Raw genomic sequence first — 15605 nt, forward strand, 5'->3', positions numbered from 1 at the left:
GCTATCTCTTACAATATCCTTAAATTCTCATTGTGACTCTCTTGTCGTATTCATCCTCTTTGTACGCATCCATTCTTTGATGTCATACTATGTAAGGTCCTTACTAATAATTCTCAGCACTGTCTCAGGTATCATGGCTTCTATCCATTCATTGGTGGCTTTTAGATCTTTGTCGGCTCATTCCAGCATGGGATCTCACTTGAAATTTAAATATTCACATGAACACATTATAGTGTTTGTTGGTTTCATCCCATGCTTGTATATCCTATATCCACTTCCCCTCTTTCGGGTGTATCCATTTCAGTGTCCACTTATGTTCAACTTTTCAAATATATATGTTCATAGTATTTCATATCCCAACCGCGTAGGGCTTCCCAGGAGGTCACCCATCCCAGTGCTACTCTCGCCCAAGCACGCTTAACTTCGGAATTCTGATGGGATCCGATGCCTTAGTGCTGGTATGGTCGCATCCTTCCCCGTGGGGCGCATAGCTACTGAAGAAGACGATAACCCAGCAGCTGATCCGGTAGGCTAAGCTGCATTGCCCAAGTTACCCTTATATTCTTATTACACGGACCATATCCTATCTTTAGCCACTTTCTCACTAGGCTTTACTTATTTTCATAGCGATCCTCATTATATTCACATCATACCCTGTTCGTGTTCCATCCCATAGTATCATACTTCTTATTACCTACGATAGCGTCAGTTGATTTTCTCTTACGCTTGTACTTCTCTTGTCCACTTCTCCCCTTTTAGGGTGTACCCATGTCATCCTCCATTTCTTTTTAGCTATTCACACGCGAATAATTCTTACTCCAACATATTTAACGTGCTGTACTATATCTACATCTTCTGGTAAATCATCCCCACGTTAGGTTGCCTTTCTAGGAACCCTAGTATAACCATAGGGTGCTTTAGTATTCGCAATGTATCGTATAAAATCTCATCTAACGATTGATACTCGAGTACTATCCGTAATGTAGCAGTGCATTCAAAGCCACCTTCCATTCATCCCAATCGGTAATTAGCGAGGGCTCATAATTGGTGCAAATTCCCCACTCGAGTGTACTTATACTTTAATGACTCATGTTTCGAGCTTTGTCATTATACTAACTTTATTCCAGTGGATACCACTAATTATTAGAGTGGAGTCACATGTACACCATACTTCTTTACGCCTCCTGAGCTTGCATCTTTGTCGTGTGCTTAGGGATCATTTCTAATCCTGCTTAAAACCATATCAACTTCGTGGTAGTAGTGGCCTTGTCTTATTAACACTTCACATCCGTCACCATTATTTATCCCTCGTACTCTTGTCTTAATCATACTTTTACTTCCTTCAACTATAACTTGTCATAGTTTATCCCTATGTATCACTTCAGACGATGCCTTACTATATCGTTTTATCCCGATCTATCAGTCCACTCTAAGTCATCTTCTTTGGCTTATAGGTCATTTCTAACCTCGTTCTACTATTCCAGTATCGACCTCCTAGTTTCTATTGCCCTTTAACCCAGCAATTAACTTATTTCTCGAGGTCAGCCATACTCGTTTAGTCAAATCTCATCATTGTTGCGAGAACAACCTTCCAAGATATACTACAACCCTGTATTTCATTCTCCTCTTATTTCTAGGAAAATTTAGGCAGAGTTTCCTCTGTATTTCATACTATCTCAACACCTGCACGCAGAAAATACCAATAATGCCTCACAGGGCACACATATATATATTCATATTATATAACATCTCATCCACACAGAGCAAACATATATAGTCATATCATCTCATATCGCAGACGCACAGGGCGCCCATAATTAACAGTATGGAAATGAACTTACCTGTTATGTCCACTCGAGCTGCACCTGTTATACTTTCCTGTTTACCTTTCCTTTCACTTTTCAATTATATCTGTCAATCGCATTTCAATACCTTACCTGACATAGGGCCTTCGTGCCTTTCCTTACCTGCGTGCTTCATAACATCCAATATTGTCAGTTACTTTCTTCTATCGGCGTTGTCTTCCTGCTAAAATCGCAGGTTAGTATGAGGAATTTCATTTCTTATAGCTCGGCTCTATCGCACGATCTTAGATATGAAAGAAAGTAACATCCTAAATGTCCTGTAGCCTCCTGTCTATAGATGTGGTGCACAACACACTGATAAACAAGACTCTACCAGACACGGTCTATAGACATTCCAAGGACGAACTGCTCTGATACAACTTCTGTCACGACCCAACCCCATGGGCTGCGACTGGGGTCCGACCTAGACCCCCGTATACATACTTGTCAATTGTAGTCAAATTGTACTATGAGCAAGCGATACTACTCACAAAAACCCCAATGAGTTAAAACTTTTTCGTGTAGGTGTGGCCTCTTTAATTCATATCGTATCATGAAAGAGATTGCAAGCCAACAAGACTGCTATAACGTAAAAACATTTACAACATGTCGTATAGGCACAACCGAAATAAACTCATGAACAACCCACACATACATGTCTACAGACCTCTAAGAGTAGGAACGACAACATATGGCGGGACAGGGCCCCCGCCGTACCCCTGTGTAACCAAATATATACATCGGTGATTTGGTACCAAAACTTAGCTCCGAATTAATGGAGCTCCTTCTAAACTTGCTGAGTGGAATCCTGAGCTGGTGGACTCCCAAAATCTGTATGGTACCTGCGGGCAAAAAATGCAGCCCCCCAAAGAAAGGGGGGTCAGTACGATACATGTACTGAGTATATAAGCATAACATAACTGAGATAACAACTGAAACAGGGATGCAGGAAACCAAGTATAGCATTTAATAGGGTACCGTACCTACATCTCATAAAATAAAGTCATGTATACCATTATCACGTACCGTATCCGGTCCACGCGGGGACCCAGTGTTACAAACACATCATCTATCATGATAGGTATATATACCATTAACGCTGTGGGACATACAGTCCGATCCCTGTATATAGAAAGTGCATGCCAAGGAATGACGGCCCGATCCATGTATCATATGATAATGCCGAGGAACGATGGCCCGATCCGTATATCATACAACAATGCCGAGGTACGACGGCCCGATCCTTATAATGCATAATAATGCCAAGGTACGATGGCCCGATCCTTATAATGCATACTAATGCCGAGGTACGACGGCCCGATCCGTATAATGCATAATAATGCCGAGGTACGATGGCCCGATCCTTATAATGCATAATAATGCCGAGGTACGACGGCCCGATCCGTATAATACATAATCTGTCGTGGAACGTACGACCCGATCCTTACATAGCAAAATGTGTCGAGGTACGTTCGACCCGATCCATATATATATAATAATGCATATACATGCATGCAAAACTCGGTAACATATCAAACATCCCTTAGATATCACCATACAGCATGTTCAAGAGCCCCTAGGTATACGAGCTTACACATCCAATTACTATTCAGCCTATAGAAGGCTCGAGAGTCGTAGTTTAACTACTTTAAGGCGTTTAACATTTAGGAGTGAGTACAAGTCCTGAGTCACATCCACAGCCTGTAAATGGAACTGTCTCTAACTCATATCGTACATCGTTTCACTTACATTAAGCCATTTCAAGGGAGACGGGGGGGAATAGGCTTCACGTGTATTACTTTTCTATCACGTAAAAGGTTTACAAGACCATAACTCAACCCATCGCGGAAGTTCTAACATCAAGAAGTGAATAAGATTAATGAATCATGCTAGGGATTCTACGAATGGAACTATCTCCACATTACATATACCAACCACTTATGGCTAAGACATGCCAAAAGAAAAGAAGATAAGCTTTACATACTTATGCCAAAAGAAAGCTTCACATACCTCTTGTGAGTTACTCTTTATCCCGTTCGCCTCGTCGTCCTTTGAACCTATCCAACATAAAAGTAATATGAATATCAAACTTTCTTAACTTTCCAGTATCTTAGGTTCCACCTTAGTATTAATGGAATCTATTTCCTTAGTCGTTTTCTCGACTAGTTCTTTAGTTTGTTAAGGTGTTAACGAAAATTGGGCAGCACCTCCCCTACTTTGTGCCCTATCCGGATTTCTAATTAGGTCCCTAAGACCTACAGCCAACCAACAACAACAACCTGCAGCATATGTTTAAGCAATTCGCAACAACAATATACAACATAAACTTCAAACGACTTATTCAAAAATACGATATCACAATAGGGCGTCTAGCCTTTATTTTGTAACGCCTTTATTTATACACAACGAGGGGTCATGTGGCTTCAACCAGAAGCACCCTAACCCACTTTAAAACACATTTAGGCCCTAAAACCACAACTCACACCCCTGCAGCAACCACTCACACTAACAACACTTCACTTCGACAACAATTCGACTATAACGACTACAATTTCGATTGTGTCTATCGTCGAGCATTTCCACGATTTTATTAAACTTCCATCAGCCTAAAATGTGTTTAATACACCTTATAACAACACCATAAACTTCAAATTAGAATGTAAGACCTTACCTCACCCGAAATTGGTCAAAATTCACCAAAGTTGTCAAAACGTGAATTCTGGGCAGGTTACTGTCTCGTATTGTCCCGTAGTTTCGAAGGGTTAATTGATGGAAAAAGAATTTTTGTTCTCCATAAAAGTTATATACATGTGTCTCAAGGTCGCATACCATTTCGAATCATCCCTACATCAATTTTGTACAAAGAGATATGCCCAAAATATCAACAGCAGTCTGTGTAGGATTTTCAGAACGAAATCTGGGCAGCAGCTCCCCCAAGCTTCATCCCCATTTTTGGAGTAGATAAAAGCAAAAATGGGTTGTATAGTCTACATGAAAGTTGTATCCCTATGTAATATATTTCCAAAACATCTTGAATCACTTGAAACGAAGCCTTACACAATGAGTTATACTTGTTTTACTAACAGTGGTATTCTCAAAAACGGGTCTGTTAACAAGAACAAAATCTCCTCTTTTCCCTAACGATAAATTTTATGTTGTTAAACACCGTCATATCACCATAGGATACCTTAAATAATTAATTCACGGAAAGAAATCGGGACTTACCTTTCTTGGCCACCAAACCCGTAGCTATACTCTCTTTTGTTCTTGTTTTTTCTCTCAAGTTATTTTTGAAGAGAGAAGGCTGAAATGTGATAAATTTCAGCACTTTACACATATATATATATCCTTTTGGAAGGTGACACGTGTCATCCTCTAAGGGTGACACGTGTCACAACCTTAGGCAGCCACGTCATTAGATGCCACCAATCACATGCTGCCACGTGGAAGAGTGGGTCCCACCTAGGTGTGTCACCTACCTGCTTGTCACCTGCCTGCTTGTCACCTGCTTGCTTCGCTTTGATAAGTTCGAAAACTAGTTTTTCCTCCCTTTCGTAGGTTTGTCCTCTCGTCTTATTTTAAGAGCCTATGTAATCCGTACTACGCAAGCTTAGTATGTACTCAGCTAATTTAAGTATGTACAACATCCAAGTTGGTGGCTTACGTAAGTAAATGGAGTACCACGACTCATTATTCGGCCTCCAACTCTTTCCAGATTCTTATAAACCTATTTCCAACCGTTACTACTTGGGTGGAGTCTCATAGATAACCTGTATCCCGCGGCAATATTTTTAACAAAAACATGCTACAATGTACAAAACTACGGGGTGTAACAAAGGGCACCATGGTTCGTGGTGGTTTGCCGTGGTAGTTTCCTTAGACTAACATTCATGGGGTTTGCAGGGACAGTTTCAAGACTTCCTTCATGAAGACCATGATGATTTGTGAAGGTCATCACAGTCTCTAAATAACGGGCGTAAGTCAACACCGGTAGGAGAATCTACAGGAGTGCTGACCAACAGACCGACCACGGTCCGAGAAAGGTTATACAACCCTGTAACACCCCCCTAAAATATCGTATGTGGTGTTTTAATTCTCGATGAAAATGATACTACCTCTGTGTTTTAGGGATAACTCTTTATAGGGTGGTTCAAAATTAGGTGATTCAAATTACTGAATAACCCAACATCATTACCTACAATTTTTATGAAGACTATAGCTTAAGATTCGATGGCTAAATAGGTCATAAAATTAGTATTCTACAAGACCTGGTTCTTTGACGAATTGCAGTATTTGTAGAAGAGAAATCATATCTCACTCTAGAATGAACCAATTCAGTTGATTCTTAAACTACATGAAATGAGACTTCTATAGATACAATTTATATAAAGACACCAAATCCTAATTAGGAAGCTGTCTTGTTCAAAAATAGCTTTGAAAAAAGGTATTTCATAAAAAGAAGACTCATCTCACCAACCATGGAAGATCTAGATTCATTTGACACCACCCATTACATCACAATCCTCCATTAAATTTTCAAGATAATTCCTTATAATTATTTTATTTATTCTTAGGTCCCTCCTTCACACCTATCAATACCCACCTTATTTCATCATTTTGATTATTGGTTAAACTAATGATTATTAGTCTATTTTAATGCAATATGATTTCATATTTATAGATTGATGGTTTGCAAGTATTTTCTTTATTTATCTCTTTAAAGGTTCTTGAAATTCATGGTGGGTTGTTTAAAGCATGATTTTTAATTGATGACATTAAAAATATTTATGCATAATTTCATTTACATACATGTTTTAAAGTTGAAATGAGTTGAACCAATGTAGTTTTACTATGTTTTCAATGAAGCTTGACTCGAAAGCTTTGACTCCAAATGAATGCTTATGAAAGTAATGTCTATGACCAAATAAGAGTCTTATGAAATAAAAGAATGATGATATGCTATGAATGATTGAATCTTTATGAAAGAAGAACAATTCTTCATGTTTTAATCACCAAAGGTTTTAATGAGCTATTCTAACGAATGTGATGTTTTGAATACTCAAGTTATATGCTATGACTATTTTGAAGTATTAAACTACTCCGCGAGATTGATTTATCACCGAATGGGAAATTGAGGTGGGATTTAGTAAGAAAATACTAATAGAAACCCCTTTTCTCATTAATTATGTGCCAACATAGGAGCTCTTGTAGGCTTTTTTAAGCCTACGGATCCACGAAAGCTCTTAAAGCTAAAGTTAAAAAATGACTATAAAATTGACGGAGTTCTACCCTAGGCAAGTAGATTCCCCTTCCAATTTAGGGGGTTAGGTTGGATTTCATATAATAGTTCACATGGTCTTAATTTCAGCTATAGTCATCTTCCCACATATGTATGATTTAAATGATATCTACTTGAATACTCTTGCATGCACTCATTTATGTACTTTACCTTCTAAATGTCCTAAATATTGTACATTGTATTGCATATCCTACATACTTAGTACATTCAAAATACTAACGCATACTCTTTTTCTTAAATGATATCACCATGTAGGGACCATTGCTCCTCCTCATTCTTCTCCACGTGGCTAATTGAGATTTCTTTTGAAGGCTACTTTTAGTGAGCTCTCATGTTTCTGAAATAATAGTCCTTTGTATTTCTAGCTTATGATATGTTAAAATCTTTTGACACTTACTATGATAATTCATTCTATTTTTATTGAAGGTGAGCTAGAGACTAATCTTAGCCACCATAAAATCTAAAAGTTAGAGGTATTATTGGACATATGTTAGTTGAAGATTTACTATTATGGCTTCCGCTTGTTTATTTATTTTCATTACCTATGAAAGGCTAAATGAATGATAAGAGGCTTGTTTGAGGTACTTTTGGATTCCTCATTCGTTGTGTTATATCTAGGCCCTAGGCTTGGGTTGTGACAAAACTTCGTATCAGAGCTCGAGGTTTGTAATGGTCCTCAGAGTCCAACATATATACCACGTCAAATAGGGTCTTGTTCATGGTTGTGAAGCATTCTACAATTATGAATAGGATACTATAAGTCATTTAGGAAATGTTCCCATCTTTCATGATCCATGTCATGCGATAGAGCGTACTCTAGGTCTTTCCCCCTAATAATTATTCTTTGCGATTTTTAGAAGATGCCTTCAAGAAGAGTTCTAATCCAAAGGGGGATTGATATTAATGAGTGTGGAATTCTTATTCAAAATGGTTCCGAATAATCATTTGTAGATGATGTAAAAGCAAGACAAGACAAAGGTCCAACCTTAGTAAAATTAAAGAAATTTATTGTTGATAAAAATATTGAAGTTCTCTCATAAGGATATGGAGTACCTATTTATCAAGGCCGGTTATGTGTTCTAATTTTAATAATATTAGACGAGTCATAAAGAGAGAGTGAGTGTTCCGTATTATGATGATTATGGCATGTTTATTCCATTTAAGGTTACAAACATAGAAGATGGAATAGATGGATCTTGTTTTGTGCTTAGATAGGTAAGAGTCTATTGGTGTTCCCTTGGTAGGATTTAATGCAAATGTGAGTGTAGAGATGCGAAGGTAGGCATGAGAATTATTAAGTGATGTTGACCTCAAGAGAGCCATAAAGTGGTTAAAATTATAGGCTTGAATGTGTGGTAGTAGATATGTGAGTGACTGCAGTAGGCTATTGATGACTTCTTGTTAAGGGTTTCAAATGAGTGTATTAGAATGGTTATATAACTAGGCTTGAATGTGGTATTGATAGAATGTGGGTGAATGTATGATGTATTGGGTGTTTCTTTATGAGGTCTCATGGTTTTGTTGAATATGGTAGTAAGGGGTAGTACTCTTGGAATAGAATTTTGTATATAGGTATAGGGCCTAAGGCTTTTTAGTAAGGTGGCCTATAAACTTGATTTGTCATTAGAGTTATCCTCACTTCATTCGGTATTCCATGTGTCTATGTTGAGGAAGTGTGTAGGTGATCCAAAATCCATTGTGCCCTTGGTAGTGAATATTGAAGAAAACTTAACCGATGAGAAAGTCTCGGTTGAGATTTTGGAATGGCAAGTCAAGAGTTGAGGAAAGTTGCATCTGTCAAAGCTGTTGGGAGGTATAGACAAGTCGAAAGTACTACATGGGAAGCGAATATGATGAAGCGATACCCTTATTTTTTTCCCTCTACTCAAGCCTAAGGTATTATGTTTTCCTTGTTCAATTACTTGAAATCCTTGCATTTCAACTTTTCTTTGCATATGCATGCATAATTAAGAAATATGTTTTGAATGATATTTTAAATTATACTATTGTATTGATAATGAGCTGTTGCTTTACACTCTAATCTACTCAATCTAAGTCTTGTCTCATTCGAGGACGAATACTCCCATGGAGAAGATATTGTAACTCCCCTAAAATATTAGATGTGGTGTACCAATTCTCGACAATAATAATAATGGTTCTATATTTTGGGAATAGATCTTCATAGGATAATCCAAATTAGGTGATGTAAATTTCTGAATAACCCCAATATCATTACCTATAAATTTCATTGACAATAGCTTAAGATTCAGAGGCTAAGTAGGCCACAAAATTAATTTTTTGCAAGACCTGATGCCATGATGAAATAGAGTATTTGTACACGAAAAATCATATCTCACTATAGGATGATCCAATTCAATTGATTCTTGAATGACATGAAAGGAGATATCCAATGCTACAATTTATATGAAGACACCAAATCCTAAGGAATTTATCTTGTTCAAACATAGCTCCAAAAAATGATATTCCATAAAAAGAAGATTCATCTCATCAACCATGGAAGATCTAGATACATTTGACATCATCAATGACATCAATAGTCCTCCATTTGACATCATCCATAACTTCAGAATCCTCTATTGAATTTTCAAGATCATTCCTTATAATTATTTTATTTATTGTTAGGTCCTCCTTCACACCTTTAAATACCCACCTTATATCATTATTTTTTTCATTAAGTTTTCTCAGGCAACTCTTCTCTCTATACACTTCTTTACTCACTCTTAAATATAGTTTTAGTTTTTAGTAGAGTAAAAATACTATTCCGGTTATTCATATACTCCGTGTAGTACCCGAAATTGTTCGGCGAGGAAAAAAGGCTAGGGGTTCAAGAGGGTTCATTGAGTCCTTCGATTCTGAGTAAAACTTTGGATTTTAGGTATGTAAGGTTTCAATAAGAATATTCATTCCACTCTCATACCTAAAGTATTTTGATTATTTGATAAATTATATTTATTTACCCAATTCTCTTCAAGCTTTACCCTAAGTTATATGGGTGTTTATCCATGGGTTCTTCCACCCATGGAGTCCAAAACTTTTTCAACTAAATCTCTTGATTTCAAGTAAGCTTTTCTTATGGATAATTCTTATTTCTACTTAATAGCATGAATCATGGTTAAACTAATGATTATTGATCAATTTGAATGCAATATGATTTCATATGTATGGATTGATGGTTTGCAAGTATTTTCCCTACTTGGCTCTTTAAAGGTTCTTAAAATTCATGTTTAAAGCATGATTTTTAATTGATGAATTTTAAAGTATATATGCATAATTTCATTTACATACATTTTTAAATGTTGAAGTGATTTGAACCCACCAAGTTTTACTATATTTTTAATTAAATTTGCCTAGAAAGCTTTGACTCTGAATGATTTTTTATGAAAACAATGTCTATGATCAAATGGGGGTCTTATGAAATAAAAGAATAATGAAATGCTATGAATGATGGATTTTTTATGTAATAGGGACAATTTTTGCATATTTGAATCACCAAATATTTTAATAAGCTATACTAACGAATGTGATATTTTGAATTCTCAAGAAATATGCTATGACTATTTTGAAGTATTAAAATATTATGTGGGATTGACTTAGCATTGAATGGGGAATTGAGGTGAGAATTTAGGCTAATGGATCGACGAAAGCCCTTAAAGTTAAACTTAAACAATGAATGTAAAGTTGATGGACTTCTACCCTAGACAAGTAGACTCCCTGGCCAATGTAGGTGGTTATGTCAGATTCCATATTGTAGCTCACATGGTCTTAATATCAGTAATAGTCATCTTCCCACATATATATGATTTAAATGATATGTACTTGGTTACTCATGCATGCACTCATTTATATACTTTACCTTATAAATCTTCTAAATGTTTTACATTGTATTGCATGCCTTCATACTTAGTATATTCAAAGTACTAACGGATACTCTTTTGCCTACATGATATCACCATGTAGGGACCAGTGCTCCTCCTCATTCTCCTCCACGTGGCTAGTTGAGATTTTGTTTAAGGCTACTTGTGGTAAGTTGCCATGTTTCAGGAAGAATACTCCTTTCTCTTTCTAGATTATGATATGTTGAGATGTTTAGACATTTACTACAGAAATTTATTGGGTGAGCTAGGGATTTGTCTTAGCCACCGCTAAATGTAAAAGTTAGAGGTATTGTTGGATATATGTAAGTTGAAGATTTATTATTATGGTTTTCTCTTGTTTATTTATTGTCATTATCTATGAAAGGCTAAATAAATTCTAAGAGGATTGTTTGAGGTATTTTCGGGTTCTTCATTCGTTGTATCACGTCTAGGCACTAGGGATTGGTTGTGACAGGCCCGTGGTGGTGAGGCATAATCTTGGCCTTTGGAAATTTTCTAAAGGCCTTAGGGAAGTGGACACCAAGAAGGGTACTACGATCTGTGGTGCTCACCACGGCCCGTGGTCACTAGCCTCGGTCCCTTACCTGCAATTGAGTTATAGAACCACCACCCTGGTGGCTCACCATGAGGCATGGTGTATACCACGGCCCTTGATGGCCTTCGTGGTATCACCTAGTGCCAAAATCTGTATTTTTTCTGGGCTTTCATTCTTTGTTCCTTATTTTCTGTTTTTCCAACTTTCGGGGTCTTATAATATCTCCTCCTTGAGAACATTTAACATTAAGTGGGACTTAAGATAGTATGAATGGAATATAACAACCCAACATAGACGCAAAATATCTCGATAATGCATAAAACGTAAAATCTTTAATCTCAAGCTAAAACATGACTTTAAAACTCATTCTATTAACATGAATGCAAATGAACCCATGAGAACAACTGAAATACATAATTTTGGTTGATTGGATCATGAAGGAACTAAATAACTCAACTAGGCAAAGAAGGAAAAAGATGAGGATATTGGGACAATATATCGGCTTCAGTTTTCCATGTAGCACCCTCAACCTCTTGATTCCGCCATAACACTTTACTTGTAGTTATTTCTTTGTTTCTCAACTTTCTAACTTCCCGGTCCAAGATCTCAATCGGAACCTCTTCATATGAAAGACTCTCTTTAACCTCAATGTTATCCAATGGCACAATGGAGCTAGAATGACCAACAAACTTCCTCAATAAGGACACATGAAACACTAGATGTACTGATGCCAAATCTAAAGGCAAATCCAACTCATAAGACACCTTACCAATCTTCCTCAAAATCTGATATGGGACAACATAGCGGGGCCTTAGCTTCCCTTTGTACCCAAAATGCATCATACCCTTCATGGACAAAATTTTCAAATAAACCCAATCGTTAACCTAAAATTCAAGTTCCCTTCTTCTCACATTCAAATAGGAATTTTGTCAGCTTTGGGCCATTTTCAATCTTTCTCGAATGAGTCTAACCTTCTCTATAGCCTCAAATACCAATTTGTGTCCCATTAAAGCAATTTCACCTACCTCGAACCAACCAATAGGGGATCTACACTGCCTACCATATAAGGCCTCAAACGGAGCCATCTCAATGCTAGAATAATAACTATTATTACAAGCAAACTCTATTAATGATAAATGATCATCCCAGTTTCCTTTAAAATCAATAACGCATGCTCTCAACATATCCTCTAATGTATGAATGGTACGCTCCTCTTGACCATCTATTTGTGGGTGAAAAGTTATACTAAGCTTCACTTGGGGTACCAAGACCTATTTAGAAGCATCTCAAAAATGGGATGTAAACTGACTACTTCGATCCGAGATTATAGACAATGGAAAACCATGAAGCTTAACCGACTCTCGGATATTCAATCTGACATAATCCTCGACTGATTATGAAATCTTAACAGGAAGGAAATGAGCTCCACAATCACCCAACTAGAGCCATGTTGCCTACGAGTACAAGTCAAACTAGTCACAAAGTCCATATTCAAGGCTTCCCACTTTAGAGTAGGGATCTCAAGCTCTTGAGTAAAACCTCTCCTTTTTTGTACTCGACTTTCACTTGTTGACAATTGGGACATATAGCCATGAATTCTGCAATGTCCCTCTTTATGCCATTTGACCAATAGACTTCTCTCAAATTCAATACATCTTTGTAGAACCGGAGTGAATAGAATACCACGAACTATGAGCTTCGGAAAATATCATATCTCTCAAGCCATCCACATTGGGAACACACAATCAGCCTTGATATCTGAAAACACCATCTCCCCATTGGAAGAAAGCCTCAATGGTTTTTTTAGCAACTGATTTATTCAATTCAACCAAAGCGGGATCACTATTTGTTTTCCCTTTACATCAGCCACAAAAGATAATTCGAAACCATTTTGCACAATGAAACCACCATCCCCAGAATCAATCATTCTAACACTCAAATAGGCTAATCGATGCAAATTCTAAACTAGCTCTTTCTTTTCATCCTCAACATGGGAAACACTGTTCATGGACAATCTACTAAGATTGTCGGCAACCACATTTAACTTACCTGGATGGTATAGCATACTCATGTCATAGTCCTTCAACAACTTTATCCATCTTCATTATCGAAGGTTCAAGTCCTTTTGAGTGAACACATATTGCAAACTCTTATGATTAGTGAAAACATCCACATGGACACTATACAGATAGTGTCTCCACAACATCAAAGAAAATACCGCCATCGCCAACTCTAAGTCATGAGTTAGGTAATTCTTCTCATTTGCCTTGAGTTGTATAGAAGAATAAGCTATCGTTTTGCTATTTTCCATTAGAAAACAACCAAGACCAACTTATGAATCCTCATAATACACAATGAAACCATCGGAACATATCAGTAAAGTCAACATCGGAGCGAAGGTAAGTCTATCCTTCAACTCATGGAAATTTTTCTCACAAGCCTCTGTCCATTGGAACTTTACCTTCTTTTAAGTCAAATATGCAATAGAGGGAAACCCTTCAACAAACCTTCTATAATAACTAGCTAAGCCCAAAAAACTCTGAATATTAGAAGGATTCAATGGTCTAGGCCAGTTCTTAAATGCCTCGGTCTTCTTTGGATCAACCATAATTCTTTCTCCAGAAACAATGTGACTAAGAAGAGCAACAGACCTTAACCAAAATTCACATCTGCGAAACTTTGCGTACACCTGATAGTCTATGAGAGTTTGTAGCACAATCCTCAAATGATAGGTATGCTCTTCCTCACTTCGAGAAGAGATCAAAATATCATCACTAAATACAATCACAAACATATCCAAGTATTGCTTGAATACCCTATTTATCAAATCTATAAAAGTTGTTAGGGCATTCGTTAGTCCAAAAGACATAATCTAGAATTCAAAGTGACCATATCGAGTTCTAAATGTCATCTTTGAAATGTCAAACTCTCTTATTCGGAGTTGATGGTAACCCAATCGAAGATCAATCTTTGAAAAGTAACTTGCTCCTTGAATTTGATCAAACAAGTCATCAATCGTTGGAAGGGGATACTTATTTTTAATTGTGACCTTGTTCAACTACCAATAATCAATACATATTCTAAGCGAACCATACTTCTTCCTGACAAAGAGAATCAGAGCACCCTAGGAGAGATACTTAGTCTAATGAAACCCTTATCTAGAAAATCCTTCAGCTGTTCCTTTAACCCTTTCAATTCTGCTAGGGTCACTCATTAAGGAGGAATAGAGATAGGCTGAGTATTGAGGAGAAGATTGATACCAAGTCTATTTCCCTTTAGGGAGGAATACTTGGAAGATCATCAGGGAAAACTTCCAAAAACTCACTAACAACTAAAACTGACATAAGAGTACGAGTTCAGAGTAAGTATCTCTAACCCAAGATAAATGATAAATACAACCTTTGGAAATCATTTTTTGAGCTTTAAGGCATGAGATAAACTTAGCAATTTCTATAGACTCTTTTAGCCATAACTAAATTACCAATTAGAGTATACACCAAAAAGGTTTCTAGTAAGATCTCAGGACAAATAATGAATCTCACAGAAATATAAGGAGTAAAAAATAATAGATTAGCATCTGGATCTAATAATGCATAAACATAAAAGTTAAAAACTTTCAACATGCCAGTCACCACATCGGGGAAATTCTCTAACTCCTAATGAGTTGAAAGGGAATAAAATCTATTTTGGCACTGACCGCCAATCAATGTAGTAGCATGCTGATCTAGATGACTAGTAGCCTGAATCTGACCTTAGGGCCTAGCCCCACCTCTACACTCTCTAGCATGATGACTGGGATTTCCACACTTGAATCAAACATCTAAACTTACTAAGCACTCACCCTTATGGTTTTCCCACACTTTTTGCATTGAGGGGTGACTTGACCGCTTGAAGCTCCACTTTGTACCTTAGGATTCTGCACCTTCTCTTTCTTAAATTTTGGAGCGGGTTATTTGAAAAACCTTGGCCTTGAAAATTTTGGCCTTGTCAAAAACGACCATATCCACCACCGAACTTGATATTAGAAAACC

At 37.1% G+C, this 15605-nt stretch overlaps 1 pseudogene; it reads right to left on the reverse strand.

The window, feature by feature from the left end:
* Positions 1–351: 351 nt before the first annotated feature.
* LOC129883816 (5S ribosomal RNA) lies at positions 352–472 on the reverse strand (annotated as a pseudogene).
* Between the last annotated feature and the right edge of the window lie 15133 nt (positions 473–15605).

Source organism: Solanum dulcamara, chromosome 3 (genome assembly GCF_947179165.1).
Source record: "Solanum dulcamara chromosome 3, daSolDulc1.2, whole genome shotgun sequence".
Lineage (NCBI taxonomy): Eukaryota > Viridiplantae > Streptophyta > Magnoliopsida > Solanales > Solanaceae > Solanum > Solanum dulcamara.